This window comes from Pantherophis guttatus, chromosome 8 (genome assembly GCF_059756535.1).
Source record: "Pantherophis guttatus breed Tessera chromosome 8, ASM5975653v1, whole genome shotgun sequence".
Classification (NCBI taxonomy): domain Eukaryota; kingdom Metazoa; phylum Chordata; class Lepidosauria; order Squamata; family Colubridae; genus Pantherophis; species Pantherophis guttatus.
In genome coordinates, this window is record NC_142070.1 from 45673998 (window position 1) to 45688030 (window position 14033).

Here is a 14033-nt window from a genome sequence, read left to right on the forward strand (position 1 = left end):
AATTACTAGAAAATAGTCCCAGAGCTTATTTTCTTTGAAAACTTTAATAGACGCCTTTTGTATTAATGTAAATAAAGTTTATCCTTTTACTTATTATTTCTCATAAACTCTTTCAAGTTTTTAATAGAGGTCCTTTTTAAATTCAGTAAGAAAAAGTTCTCCAAACTGTTTTTCTTGTTTAATAATTGTTAATCTCCTTTTGCCTGTGAAATAGATACCAGTTTTATCTATGTATCCAGTATATCTTTCTCTATATCCTTTTCATTATTTGACACAAGCCCACTTTCAAAATAATTTCAAATATCTGTTGGAGTTTGTCTTCTTCTGCAAATTCAATGACACACATTGTTTTATTATATCAAGTAATTTTGAAGATCAATATTCAAAAACATTGATTTGTTATGTCTTTGTTAATAAAGTGAATTTATTATATGCTACCTCTCTTTAGTGTCAAATCTTCAAGGTCCATTATCATGTTTCTTGTTAAAAGAACCCAAATAATCATTTCCTGTGGGAAGAATACTTTTGATTAAATAAAAACTATACAGCTAGTCCTCAATTTAGGACCACAATTGGGACAAACACTTTCTGTTGCTAAACATAGTTGTTGTTAAATGAGTCACCTAATTTTACATCCTTTCTTACCAGGTTTGTTAAGTGAATCCCTGCAGTTTATTTATTTATTCAATTTCTATAGCTGCCCAATGCTACCAAGTCAATCTGAGCAACTATACCTTGTTAAGCGAATCCCACAGTCAAGCAAATCCAGCTTTCCCCATTGACTTGTTTGTTGGAAGGCAGCTAAAAATGTTTCCAATGGCAAACATGTGACCTTGGAATGTTGCAGCCATTGTAAATGGATGCCAGTTGCCAAGTGCCCAAATTTTGATCAGGTGGTCATGGGGATGCTGCAATTGTTTAAGTGGAAGGATTGGATGCAATTTTTTTCAATGCCACTGAATGGTCACTAAATGAATAATTGCAAATTGAGGACTACATGTAATTTCAATTATGTCTGTCAAGGCTTAATCCAAAATCCAAAATCCATATTCTAAGGACCCCTTTGCTGTTTAATCCAAAAAATATTTTCCAGAGCTTTTAAAGTCATATTTAAAATATCTTACTCCAAGGAGAAAGCAATTTACCTGAAGAATTCAGTAAAACCTTGCTAATCTGAAAAGTCTTAATTATTTCTAATACAAAAAAAAAAAAAAAAAATAGTAATAATCTAAAGACAGGATTAAATGGGGCTCAGGTGAACTTTATGTTTTTAAAAGGCTGTGTTATGAGTATGAGCTTAATGATATTTTTCGACTCTCAGCCACCTAACTCATAAGACACTAGATAAACAATTTTGTGGCCCGCCAGCTGCCAGTGGAGCTGGTGGCAGACTAGGACAATGAGGAGGTTAACACCTAACTCATAAGATACTAGGTAAACAACAACTCCTGCAGTCTACTCCTGAGGTACGAAGGTCCAGAATCGTGAGTCATTTCAACAATCTCTCCTTCCTCTAAATAGATTTTGCTGGTCTGCATCCAGCATTCAACCCCAAATTTCCTTGTAAAACATCAACTTCCCATGGCACTATATTTTAAGATACAATTTCTTAAGATACTGTTAGAATTATCTGTACATAGTAAAAACGAACAAACTGAAGTATGTGTTTACATACTGTATACCACACATACTTGCAGATAAACCAAGAATTTTAGGTTCCAAAACACACCCCAAAATTGGGTTCAGCTTATCCGTGGATGGCCTTAACTGCAAGTATATAGAGCAGTACTTTATAATCACCTATACATTCTGTATGTATTCACATCCCTGGAGCATCTAGAATTTTGTGGCACATACAAAACTCTCAAAATTGCATGTTATGACCCAATGAGTGGTGATAATTTTAGAACCAGGAGTAGAATATTGTGCAATATTCCTAATCTATATAATCTATAGAGGAAAAGATTTTTTTGGGTGAGATACTGTATTTTTCGGACTATAAGATGCACCAGTGTATAAGACGCACCAAGATTTCAAAGAGGAAAGCAAGAAAAAAAAGTTTTTGCCTTCCCCGGCCCCCAGGAGCACTCTGCTGGCCCCAAACCCTCTGCATGTCCCATTTTTCGCAAAAATTGGACACACAGAGGGTTTGGGAGGCCTGCACAGCGCTCCTGGGGGCTGCAGAGGGCAAAAAGTAATGTGTGGGGGGTTTTGGAGGCCAAAAAGAGCCCATTTTTAACAAAAATGGGGCGTTTTTGCCCTCCCCAGCCCCCAGGAACACTCTGCAGACCTTCCATAATCTCTGCATGGTCTGTTTTTGCAAAAAACTGGCCTGTTCTTTGCAAAACCGGGACACGCAGGGCAGGGCTTTGGGAAGCCAAAAATAGCTGTATTCGATGTGTAAGGCGCACCAACATTTCCACCCTCTTTTAAGGGGGAAAATGAGTTGGTGAGATTGTCAAACAAAGAAATGAGGAAAAGCAATATATGAAACAGCACATGGAGATATAATTTGCAAAGATAGGAAGGCACAGAGATATAAAATAAAAGATGTTGATCTAAATTACATTAAGATAGCTTTCCTTTCAAATTTTTTAATCTCATGGCTTTATTTCTTTGTCTTACTTTGGCACAATTTGTACAAAAGTACAACACATATGTATGTCTATTTATTTAACACACATATACACAATTGTTGCATTATATGTTTTGAATAATCACTAGAGAAAGGTAACTATTGGCTTGCTCTTTAAAACAGTAATTCTAAGTAATTCAACTGAATAACATTAATATAATTTGTTTTATATTTTTGTCTATCCTATTTTGTATGCTCATTACATATTACATTATTCAAGTATTGTTTAAATTAATCCCTGGAGATTACATTTCATTTTATTGTATTGCAATATTTTAATTATTCTGAATTAAATCAGTGAGGCTTCCAAAGTTAGTAATCAAATGGTAGCTTAAAAAAAATTCAGAATTTTACAAAGAGCTGCAAATTATTTTTAGCACAAATTTGTCCTATTGAGAATATCGTCATCATTCTAATATATACAATTCAAGATTTGTACCTAATATTATGCTCTTGTAGCATTACAACAAGACTTTTGTACTCAAAGGTTATGTAGCAGCTTTCAGAAACACATTTAAGATTTGTTGGTTTTATCACCTCTTCCTAGAGTGCCTGCTGACAAATCAGCAGTATATCGCAAATAAGTGAAGAATATGAAGATATACAAGTGTGAAATTTATATAGTCTGTTGTTCCTACTATGTCATATATATTTGGGAAGCACAACAATGTAAGTACTTAGTTTCAACACCCCATGTTGTGCACTTCATCCCAGTAGCAATTACAGCAAGAGTCCAACTGTAAAAACGTGATGGAGATGCTGTGCAGATTCAAAGAATCAAAAGCACAATTCATTAGAAGTGCTTCACTTGGTTTCTGAAGCATTTTCGCTACAGGCACATGGTAGCTATGAGTTTCAAGGTTATTTTTATTCTTATCTTTTTCTAACTCTGTAGAGCTGAAGCTATTCCTAAACAACCGAGAAAAGTAAAATTATCTTAGATATCATTTAAAATTGGTACAGAAAATGTTTGTGAGTATATTAAGAGTCAGTGAGCAAACACAGTGAAAAATAATATATGCAGACCCTGGATATATTTCTGATAAAGCACTCAATTTATATAAATAAAAACCCATCATTTTAATATTTCGGCAAACTATACTGACAGCTATCTGAAGCAATTGTATGAGTCAAATGCTGCAGTTTTATTCAATAATAAACAAAACATGCTATTTTATATTCAGACAGCATAACAATAACTCTTGGTAACATTAAAATCAAATGTGTCAACTGAACTCTTTAAATAATTCAATCACATTGATGACATGAAATATAAAAGACAATTTCTTACTAGCATGCAATGTGTGTCTATAGGATGTCTTTCATACAATAAGGAGGATTCTATAGATCCTTAATTATTAGAAAGCTGACTTTTTTTTTAAAAAAAAGTACATTCTTTTATGAAATTAAGTTTTTTTTAAAAAAGTACACATTATTTTATAAAATTAAATTCCACGCTAGCTTCGTATGCACCATTTCAAGTGATATATTTTAATTTCTATTAAATGCTGTACTTCAATTTATGAGACATGAACAACAAGCAACTATGAATTTATCTAAATAGCATCCAAAGCATTACTACTTTCTTTTGAAAACAAAAGTGAAAAAGTGTTGGGTATAAAAACAGAAAGCAAAGAGAGAGAGATTAATATAATAAAATATCAAAATAATTTTAAAATGAATTAAAATAAATTTAAAAATATAATACCGTTTTCTATGCTAGAGTTAAGTGAACTTTTAAATGCAAGGAATCTGTAGGCAGGTTTGATCAGACTCTTGTTTTTTGTTACTTTAAAAAGATGAGGTAACTACAGAAAATATTCATTTAGGAACTGCCTTTTTAAAAACCATTCAAACTTAAAATGGTATTTAAAAAGTAACTTTACAACCAATCCTCACATTTATGACCTTCACAGGTTTGTAATAAAAGGAAAGCTGAAGTAAGACCATAAGTAAAATTGTAGTTTCATCTAGAAAATGTTCTGTTTAATGATCAAGTTGCAGGGCCTAATTATAGTTACTAAATGAGGACAACACATATAGTTAAGATCCTGATTAAAATTAAGCAATTTTTGCATTAAAGTATGTAGTGTTTTATATTAACCTATGGCTAAGCAATTAGTCAGAAAAGCAGAAATAAGGATTCATAAGGGAAGGAAAAAGGAAGTAGATTTTATTAATATTTTTCAGAAATTACTGCACTTTTAAAAGTTTATTATTAAATATGTTCAATAATTCTAAATCAATGAATTCCCCTTATTTTTTAAGCAGCTATTAATTTGTCATAGAAGAAAAAAAATGGCTACATTGTTTTTACTAACAGGGCACCATTTTGTGATAAATATATATTTTAAAATCCTTTTCTTCCGGCTTATAAAGTTATCTGATATTTATGAATTCCAATGATCAAAATAATTCTGCCAATTATGGTGTTTCATTTGGCAGCACACAGTCAACTATGTAATGCAATAAACTATGCCTGAATGGTCCGTTTACCCCACAGCAAGTTATAAGGAAAACTCTTTCCTCTTAAAGGATTTGTCTCTTTGAAATGCACAAACTGTCAAGAAGCCAAGGGAAACTGGTGCTTAAAAAAAGACTGAGCAATGTCTGTGTGCATTTCAATTTCAGCCAACCGCAGTAAATGTTATTGGAGTTTTTGTGCTGTAAAATTGCTGCTTTCATGGCCACTGCGTCTGACAATAGGACTCCTTGAGCTAGGATGAGGGAAGAAGGTTGATGTGCCTTCAAGTCAAAACTCTGTATTCTTTAAAAACCAAGGATACTATTTCAGAGTGTTCTTAATGGCTTAGTGACAGCAAGATTCATGTCAATAGTGCATTCAGACAAAGATACTAAATTGAGAAATCTTTTGAAAGATGTAAGAGCAGAAAATTTTATTCTTTCAAAACTATCTAGTTTTTACTGGAGAATAAGGTGAAAGGTTATTGAACTATTAGCTTTTTGTCATTGTTATTTTTGGCTGAATGTTTTCATTTTAATTTTACCAATATTTTATTATAACAGAGTTAAGGGGAAAAAAGTCCCTTTAAAATGGAGATACCCATAAATCTGGCTATAAAGTAGCTTTTGAAATGCTCATACTGCATTTGATGGTTTTCTTGAGAAAATCATAGTAATTGTAATTGTTAAAGTCTAAGACTTCAAAGTGGCCAATTATTGTTCTTTGATTTTAAGAAATATTTTGACATTCAACAATATTTTAATGTATTAGTCAGTAAGCAGTGCTAAAATAAAGAATCTGAAAGGATAAAGAAAATCTGAAATACGTATAGCCAAACTCTTAGCAGAGTTTATACAGATATATTCCATATTCTTTTGGCAACTCTTTCATATTTACAGAACAATAGTATTCAAAGGAAAGAAATCACCTAGAATTATTTAGTGTTTGAATTAATATTAATGAAGGTTCAGGATAAGTTTCTTGGATAGAGCAGATACTATTATTTTCAACATGACTAATATTTGCCCACTTTCTTTATTTGCAGAGGCAGATTCATTTCCCCTTCAACCTACTTTCTCAACTTTCTCTTGGCCTGGTATTTAAAATGGGATAGCCTAAAACTTCATGCAATAGGCCAAACATCCAAAATATCTTGATCATTTGATCGATTTGGCACAGAATTCCTTACCATTAGGGACCAATTTTATGCACCCTAAAATACAAAGAATATAAAATTCAAATTTAATTTGGCAATATAAACTCTAACAAGCATTATGGATCATTAATCTGTTTAACTACATCTAATTCTTATTTCTTTCAGCATGGCAAGGAACTGTTAAAGACTACAATGGGAATGTATTAAGTGACCAGCAGAAGATCAGGAACAGATGGAAATAATATATGGAAGGACTCTATAGCAGTTTGACTTACCATCAAGATGACAACAATGACAGCCCAATTAATAAAGAACTAAACGTCTTGAAAGATGTAGAATGGGCCATGGAGAAATTGCCAAAGTGGAAAGCCCCAGGTATTGATGGAATACCTGTGGAATTACTAAGACCAGTGCCAGTTAACATTACTGCCCTGTGTCAAGTGATATGGACTACATGTCAATGGCCTCAGGCCTAGAAAATATCTGTTTTTATTCCATTAGAAAAAAGAGGTGATGTCAGAAACTGCTCCAACTATCGCACAATTGCAATGATTTTTTTATGTGAGAAAGATTCTGTTAAAAATTATTAAAAAGAGGTATGGAATGTCATTGATCAAGAGTTACCCAATGTACAAGCTGGCTTTAGAAAGGGGTGGTTTAAGATCACATTGCCAATATTAGATGGATTATGGAAAAGGCATGTAAATATCAAAAGAATCTATATATGTATTTTATCGATTACAGAAAAGTTTTTGACTGTGTAAAATACAATAAGTTATGGGCAGCTTTGCATGATCTTGGTGTTCCAACCCACCTGATTGATCAGGAGGCAACAGCAAGAACACTTTATGGCAACACAGATTGGTTCAGGGAGTTAGATAGAGATGTATTTTTCACCTTTTTTGTTCAATCTGTATGCTGAAGTGATCATGCAGAAATTAGATCTGGAAGTGCCTGATGTTGAGTGAAGATTGGTGGAAGAACTATAAATAATTTGAGGTCAAAAATGAATCAGAGAGATATATAAAAATCAAGGACGAAATTGAAAAGGTAGGACTAAGTCTTAACATTAGGAAACAAGATAATAAAAACAGCTGCAGATGGGACATGAGACATTTAAAATCAACAAGGAAGAAATTGAATTAGTTCAAGAATTTATCTTCCTTGGATCAAAAATTGTTCACGAGGGCAGTTCTACTTCTGAAATCAAATGCAAGATAACCTTAAGCCGCATTAGAATGGCTAGCATGAATAAGATCTGGAAAAGCAGGGATGCTGATATAAATACAAAAGCAGGCTAGTTAGAACAACAATCCTTCCTACAATGATGTATGGGAGTAAGAGTTGGAGACTAAGAATTGCTGTTAGAAGAATTGATTTCTTTGAACTGTGATGCTGGCGTAAATTATTGTGTATAACATTGACAGCCAAAGTAACTAACAGAGAGGGGTATAAAATCAGACACATCACTAGAAACCAGGGTTGATAAAAATCAATGATTTTTTTTAAATTTTTTTTTAAAAATCAGATTTTTTTGATTTAAAGGAAATGACAAATTATAGCATATAACTAAGTATTGTAGAAACTTTTTCAAAAAGAAAAAGTAATCTAATATTTCAAATATATTTTCCTCAAAAGGGAACCTGTATTGTATCTTTTTTAATACCCACTTCTAGATATGCCAAGAAAATGCAAAGTAAAGGATATTAAATCAAACCATGGTAAGTGTTCTTCAATATTTTACTATAAAAGAAAGTTCAAAATATGCTGCCTTCAAGATATCAACACATTATTGCCATAATGCATGTGTAAACATTTCATTATTTATCTCTAACAATTATTTACAGCCTTAATGCTGTTTTAATTTCATATCCTTTCCTACAAGCATTTAAGGGGAAAGCCCAATACAGGTCCTCTAAGTGAATAGGATTAACTAGAAATAAGGAGGGTAGCCTTTTAGCCAAACATAAACCAGTAATTATTTTTAACAAGGCTCTAAATTCAGTTTTATCAGCATAGCTTCTCAGTGAACCACCAAGTTAATGAAGGTTTACCAATGGAAATGCTTTTCATTCATAGGAGCTTAACATTGACCATAATTGGAGAATATAAATTGTGATTTATTTTTCCAAAAAATTTGTCTGGGAGTTGAAATGACAAAAAAGGAAAAAATTAAATTGTTACTGGGGGAAAAAAAAAAACCTTTGAATCTAACGGTCCAATTAATTTTTAGTCCAGATTTCAATGAAACCCCTACTTTACATATTGAGGCTCAACAAATTTTATTCTAATAGTTTCTCAAGGAGAAAAACTGACGTGAAACAGAAATGCAAGACTTACACTATGTAAAAAATTATCCAGAATCTAACCCTCAAGTAACTTTTATCATAAACTGCAAAGTTTACCTAACGTCAGTTGCAGATTATTGTTGATTATATTTTGCTCAAATTTTGCTTCCAGGAATAAAACTCACCCAAAATAAAAATATAGGACTCTAGTATTCTTTTTTTAAAAAATCATCCTAAATTTAACCATCTTCCTAGTTTTTAGCACATGGAAGCTTAATAATAGGCCTAAGGGAATATATTTGGTTACGAATAGAATAACAAGAGTTGGAAGGGACCTTGGAGGTTTTATAGTCCAACCCCTTGCTTAGGCAGGAAATCCTACACCACTTCAGACAAATGGTTATCTAAGCTCTTTTTAAAAACTTCCAGTGCTGGAGCATTTACAATTTCTGGAGGCAAGTTGTTCCACTGATTAATTGTTCTAACTGTCAAGAAATTTCTCCTTAGTTCTAAGTTGCTTCTCTCCTTGATTAGTTTCCACCCATTGCTTCTTGTCCTGCCCTAAGGGGCTTTGGAGAATAGTCTGACTCCCTCTTCTTTGTGGCAACTCCTGAGATATTGAAACACTGCTATGTCACCCTGGTCCTTCTTTTCATAAGACTAGATATATCCAATTCCAGCAGCCGTTCTTTATATGTTTTATCCTCCATCCCCTAATCATCTTTGTTGCTCTTCTCTGCTCTCTTTCTAGAGTCTCAACATCTTTTTTACATTGTGGTGACCAAAATTGGATGCAGTATTCCAAGTGTGGCCTTACCAAGGCATTATAAAGTGGTATTAACACTTCATGTGATCTTGGTTCTACCCCTCTGTTTATGCAGCCTAGAACTGTGTTAGCTTTTTTGGCAGCTGCAGCACACTTCTGGTTCATATTTAAGTGAGTGTCCACTAGGACTCCAAGATCCCTCTCACACTCACCACTATTGAGCAAGGTACCACATATACTGTACCTGTGCATTTTATTTTTCTTGCCTAAATGTAGAATCTTACTTTTTTCACCATTGAATTTCATTTTGTTAGATAATGTCCAACGTTCAAGTCTGTTAAGATCCTTCTGTATCTTAAGCCTATCTTCGGGAGTGTTGGCTATTCCTGCTAGCTTGGTGTCATCTGCAGATTTGATGAGTTCCCCATATATCCCCTTGTCCAAATCATTGATGAATATGTTGAAGAGTACTGGGCCTAAAACAGAGCCCTGGGGTACCCCACTGCATACCTCCCTCCATGTTAATACAGTTCCAATGAGGACTACATATTGAGTGTGGTTGGTCAGTCAGTTATGAATCCATCTGGTGGTGATTCTGTCTAACCCAGCATCACCATCTGCCCCTCCCAACCATCTGGTGATTGGGAGGGGAAGATATGGTGGGAGCAGGGGGCCATATCATGTTCAGGGAGCGCTCATTCGCTATCTTCAAGCCATTGCGTGCTCTGGCCACCAAGGCTCCTCTTGTTCCCTGGGTAGTCCAGATCCTCAGGGCCCGGGTTTTCGGCTGATGCTGTGCAACGCCAGGTCCGTGGTAAATAAAGCCCCCCTCATTTGCGATCTCATACAGGAGGGGGTTCGGACCTGGCGGGTGTTACAGAGACCTGGTTGGGGCAGGAGGAGGGGGGCCCTCATTGAACTGTGTCCACCAGGTTTCTGCGCGTTCCATCGGCCGAGGGCTCAGGGTAGGGGCAGTGGGGTGGCGGTTATTATTAAAGAAGATCTGAGTCCGAGGGAGGCCACTGTTCCTCAGATAGACGGATGTGAGTCCCTCCTTGTAGAGTCGTGGGGTTCAGATGGGCCTGCTGACTGCGTACCTGGCTCCCTGCCACGTAGCAGCGACCCTGCCCGAGCTGCTCGATGTGATAGCCGGGGTGGCGGTGGATACCCCCAGACTTATGGTTATGGGGGATTTTAACCTGCCGTCCGTTGGCGAGATGTCAGAAGCGGCTCGGGAGTTCATGGCTTCCATGATGGCTATGGACCTGACCCAGGTAGTTCATGGCCCGACACACACAGGGGACACACTCTGGACCTGATTTTTGTCTCAGGTCAGTGGCTGAATGATCTAGATATAGGGGATGTAGTCATCGAACCCTTGTCATGGTCTGATCATTTGCTCCTCCTACTGGATTTCTGTACTGCTGCCCCCTGCCGCAGGGAGGCGGAACTGGTCAGGTGGTTCCGCCCCAGGCGCCTGATGGATCCGGATGGATTCCAGAGGGAGCTTTTTTTTTTTTAAAAAAAAATTTGATTTATATGCCGCCCTTCTCCGGAGACTTGGGCCATTTCCTGAGGTTCTGGCTCATGATTCGACCAAGGACCTGGTAGCCGCCTGGGATAGGGCGGCTGCCAGAGCCTTGGATCGCGTCATGCCTTTGCGGCCTCTGACCCGGTGCCGATCCCGTGTGGCTCCCTGGTTCTCTGAGGAGCTCAGGGAAATGAAGCGCCGGAAAAGATGCCTAGAGAGCAGTTGGAGGGCCAGCCGATCCGAATCCTACCGGACACTGGTGAGGTCTCATATTAAGACCTACCTAGTGGTGATAAAAGCGGCAAAATCTGAGTATTTCTCCGCTCTTATCGCATCATCAGATAATCGCCCAGCCACCCTGTTTAGGGTGACCCACTCCCTACTCCATCAGGGAGTGAGGGACGATCCCTTACACGGAAGAGCTGAGGACTTTATGAAATATCTGTATGACAAAATGGCTCAGATTCAGGAAGGATTGGACTCTGACTGGGTAGTTTCAGGCGGGGTGATGGAGGCGGGCCTTGAGAATGTCACTTAGGAGGAGTTTGACCCTGTGGCTCCCGAGGATGTGGACAGGATTCTGGGCACGCTTAGTGCGGCCATATGTTTACTGGACCCGTGTCCCTCCTGGTTGGTACTGGCCTCCCGGGAGGTTACACGAGGCTGGCTCCAGGGGATTATCAATGCTTCTCTGAGTGAGGGTAACTTCCCCGCCGCCTTGAAGGAGGCAGTGGTGAGGTCCCTCCTCAAGAAGCCTTCCCTGGACCCGGCTGTATTAGCAAATTATCGTCCTGTCTCCAACCTTCGCTTTGTGGCGAAGGTTGTTGAGAGTGTGGTGGCGCGACAGTTTCCCCGGTTCCTGGAGGAAACGGTTTATCTAGATCCGTTCCAGTCGGGTTTCAGGCCTGGGCACAGCAGGGAAACGGCATTGGTCGCGTTGGTGGATAATCTCTGGAGGGCTCGGGACAGGGGTTGTTCATCTGTCCTGGTCCTATTAGATCTCTCAGCGGCTTTTGATACCATCGACCATGGTATCATGCTGCGCCGACTGGAGGGGTTGGAGTTAGGGGGCACCGTGTTGCGGTGGTTCTCCTCCTTTCTCTCCAACCGGTCGCAGTTCGTGTTGACAGGGGGGCAGAGATCGATCTCGAGGCGCCTTGTGTGTGGAGTACCGCAAGGGTCGGTTCTCTCGCCCCTTCTGTTCAACATTTATGTGAAGCCGCTGGGTGAGATCATCCGTGGTTTCGGGGTGAAGTGTCATCTGTACGCTGATGATACTCAGCTGTACATCTCCAGCCCGGACCACCCCAACGATGCCCTTGATGTGATGTCCCGGTGCCCCCTGCCGTGCGGATCTGGATGGGGAGAAACAGGCTCAGGCTCAACCCGTCCAAGACCGAGTGGCTGTGGCTCTCGGCATCCCAACATAGTCAGTTGGTACCATCGCTGACTTTTGGGGGTGAGTCGTTGGCCCCCACAGAGAGGGTTTGCAACCTGGGTGTCCTCCTGGATACACGGCTGTCTTTGGAAGAGCATATGACGGGCGGGGCCAGGGGGGCTTTTTATCAGGTTCGCCTGATCCATCAGTCGCGTCCCTTTCTGGATCGGGATGCCTTGCGCACGGTCACGTCCCGCTTGGACTACTGTAATGCTCTCTACGTGGGGCTCCTCTTGAGGAACACCCGGAGGCTCCAACTGGTCCAGAATGCGGCCGCAAGGGTGGTGATGGGGTGACTCGATGCTCCCATGTAACACCTCTCCTGTGTGAGCTGCACTGGCTCCCAGTGGTCTTCCGGGTGCGCTTCAAGGTATTGGTTACCACCTTTAGAGTGCTCCATGGCTTAGGGCCCGGGTATTTACGAGACCGCCTTCTGCCGCCAGTAGCCTCCCACCGACCAGTACGCTCCCACAAAGAGGGCCTCCTCAGGGTTCCGTCGGCCAAACAATGTCGGCTGGCGGCCCTCAGAGGGAGAGCCTTCTCTGTGGGGGCACCGACCCTCTGGAATGAGTTGCCCCTGGAGATACGGTGGATCCCGGATCTGCGCACTTTCCGCCGTGCCTTAAAGACATGTTTGTTTCATCAAGCTGGGCTGACCTGACCATATTTTTAAAATTGTTTTAATTTTAAATTGCTAAATTATGGGTTTTTTAATATGGGGGTGTTTTAACCAAATTAATTTAATTGGTTTTTAATATTGTTTTAATTTTTGTATTTTCTGTATTTTATCTGCTGGCTGTTCACCGCCCCGAGTCCTTCGGGAGAAGGGTGGTATAAAAAATAAATTATAATAATAATTACAATAATAATAATAACCCACATTTTTCTATTTTATCAAGTAGTAGGTTATGGTCTACTTTATCAAATGCTTTACTGAAGTCCAAGTAAATTATATCGATAGCATTCCTCTGGAACACTCGTTTTGTCACTTTGTCAAAGAATGCAATAAGTCAAGTCTGGCATGATCTGTTTTTGACAAACCCATGTTGGCTTTTGGTTATTACTTTGCTTGCTTCTAGGTGTTCGCTGATTTGTTGCTTGATTAACTTTTCCAGAATCTTCCCTGGTATTGAGGTCAGGCTGATGGGTCTATAGCAGTGATGGCTAACCTTTTTGCCATTGCATGCCAGGAGGGGAGCATGCACGCGCAAACACCCCCCCCCGCTCCTGACACATGATGGCCTGGTAGGCCCGTTTTTCTTTCTTACCTGGTTCCAGATCCTCTCTATTTATCTGGGAAGGGACAGGAAGTGACATTTTTTGCAGTCCCCAGCCTACAGAGTCTCTCTAGGAGCCTCTCTAGGAGCCTTCCTAGGAGCGTCTGGGGCTGGGGACAGCAAAAAACATCACTTCCTGTCCAACCGGGAGTCGGGAAATGGGCCCTTTCAGCCTCCGTAGGGCCTCCAAGGGAGTGGGAAAGACTGTTTTCACACTTCCCAGATAACTAGAGAGGATCTGGAGACAGTTAAGAAAGAAAAACAGGCCTTCCCCACCTCCCCAGGCCCTCCAGAGGCAGGAAACAGACTGTTTCCCTACTTCTGGTGAGCCCAGAAGGCCCGAAAATCAGCTGTCTGGCACGTGCATGCTCCCCAGAGCTGAGCTGGCGTGCCCACTAATATGGCTTCGTGTGCCATAGGTTCGCCATCATGGGTCTATAGTTTCCTGGATCTATTTTTTTTTCCTTTTTTGAAGATG

The 14033-nt window shown here is 39.2% G+C and overlaps 1 protein-coding gene and 1 long non-coding RNA gene across 30 annotated transcripts in view; one reads left to right on the top strand and one right to left on the bottom strand.

Moving 5' to 3' along the window:
* Window positions 1-8456, top strand: part of LOC148112615 (uncharacterized) — a 28705-nt gene extending 20249 nt beyond the window's left edge. The window contains exon 2 of the long non-coding RNA XR_015729120.1: window positions 6421-8456. This is a non-coding gene — a long non-coding RNA (uncharacterized LOC148112615). The remainder of the gene's footprint in view (window positions 1-6420) is intronic.
* The window catches only part of TENM3 (teneurin transmembrane protein 3), a 1586501-nt gene that overhangs the window by 189800 nt on the left and 1382668 nt on the right, over window positions 1-14033 (bottom strand). The gene's annotated exons all lie outside the window — the stretch shown is intronic.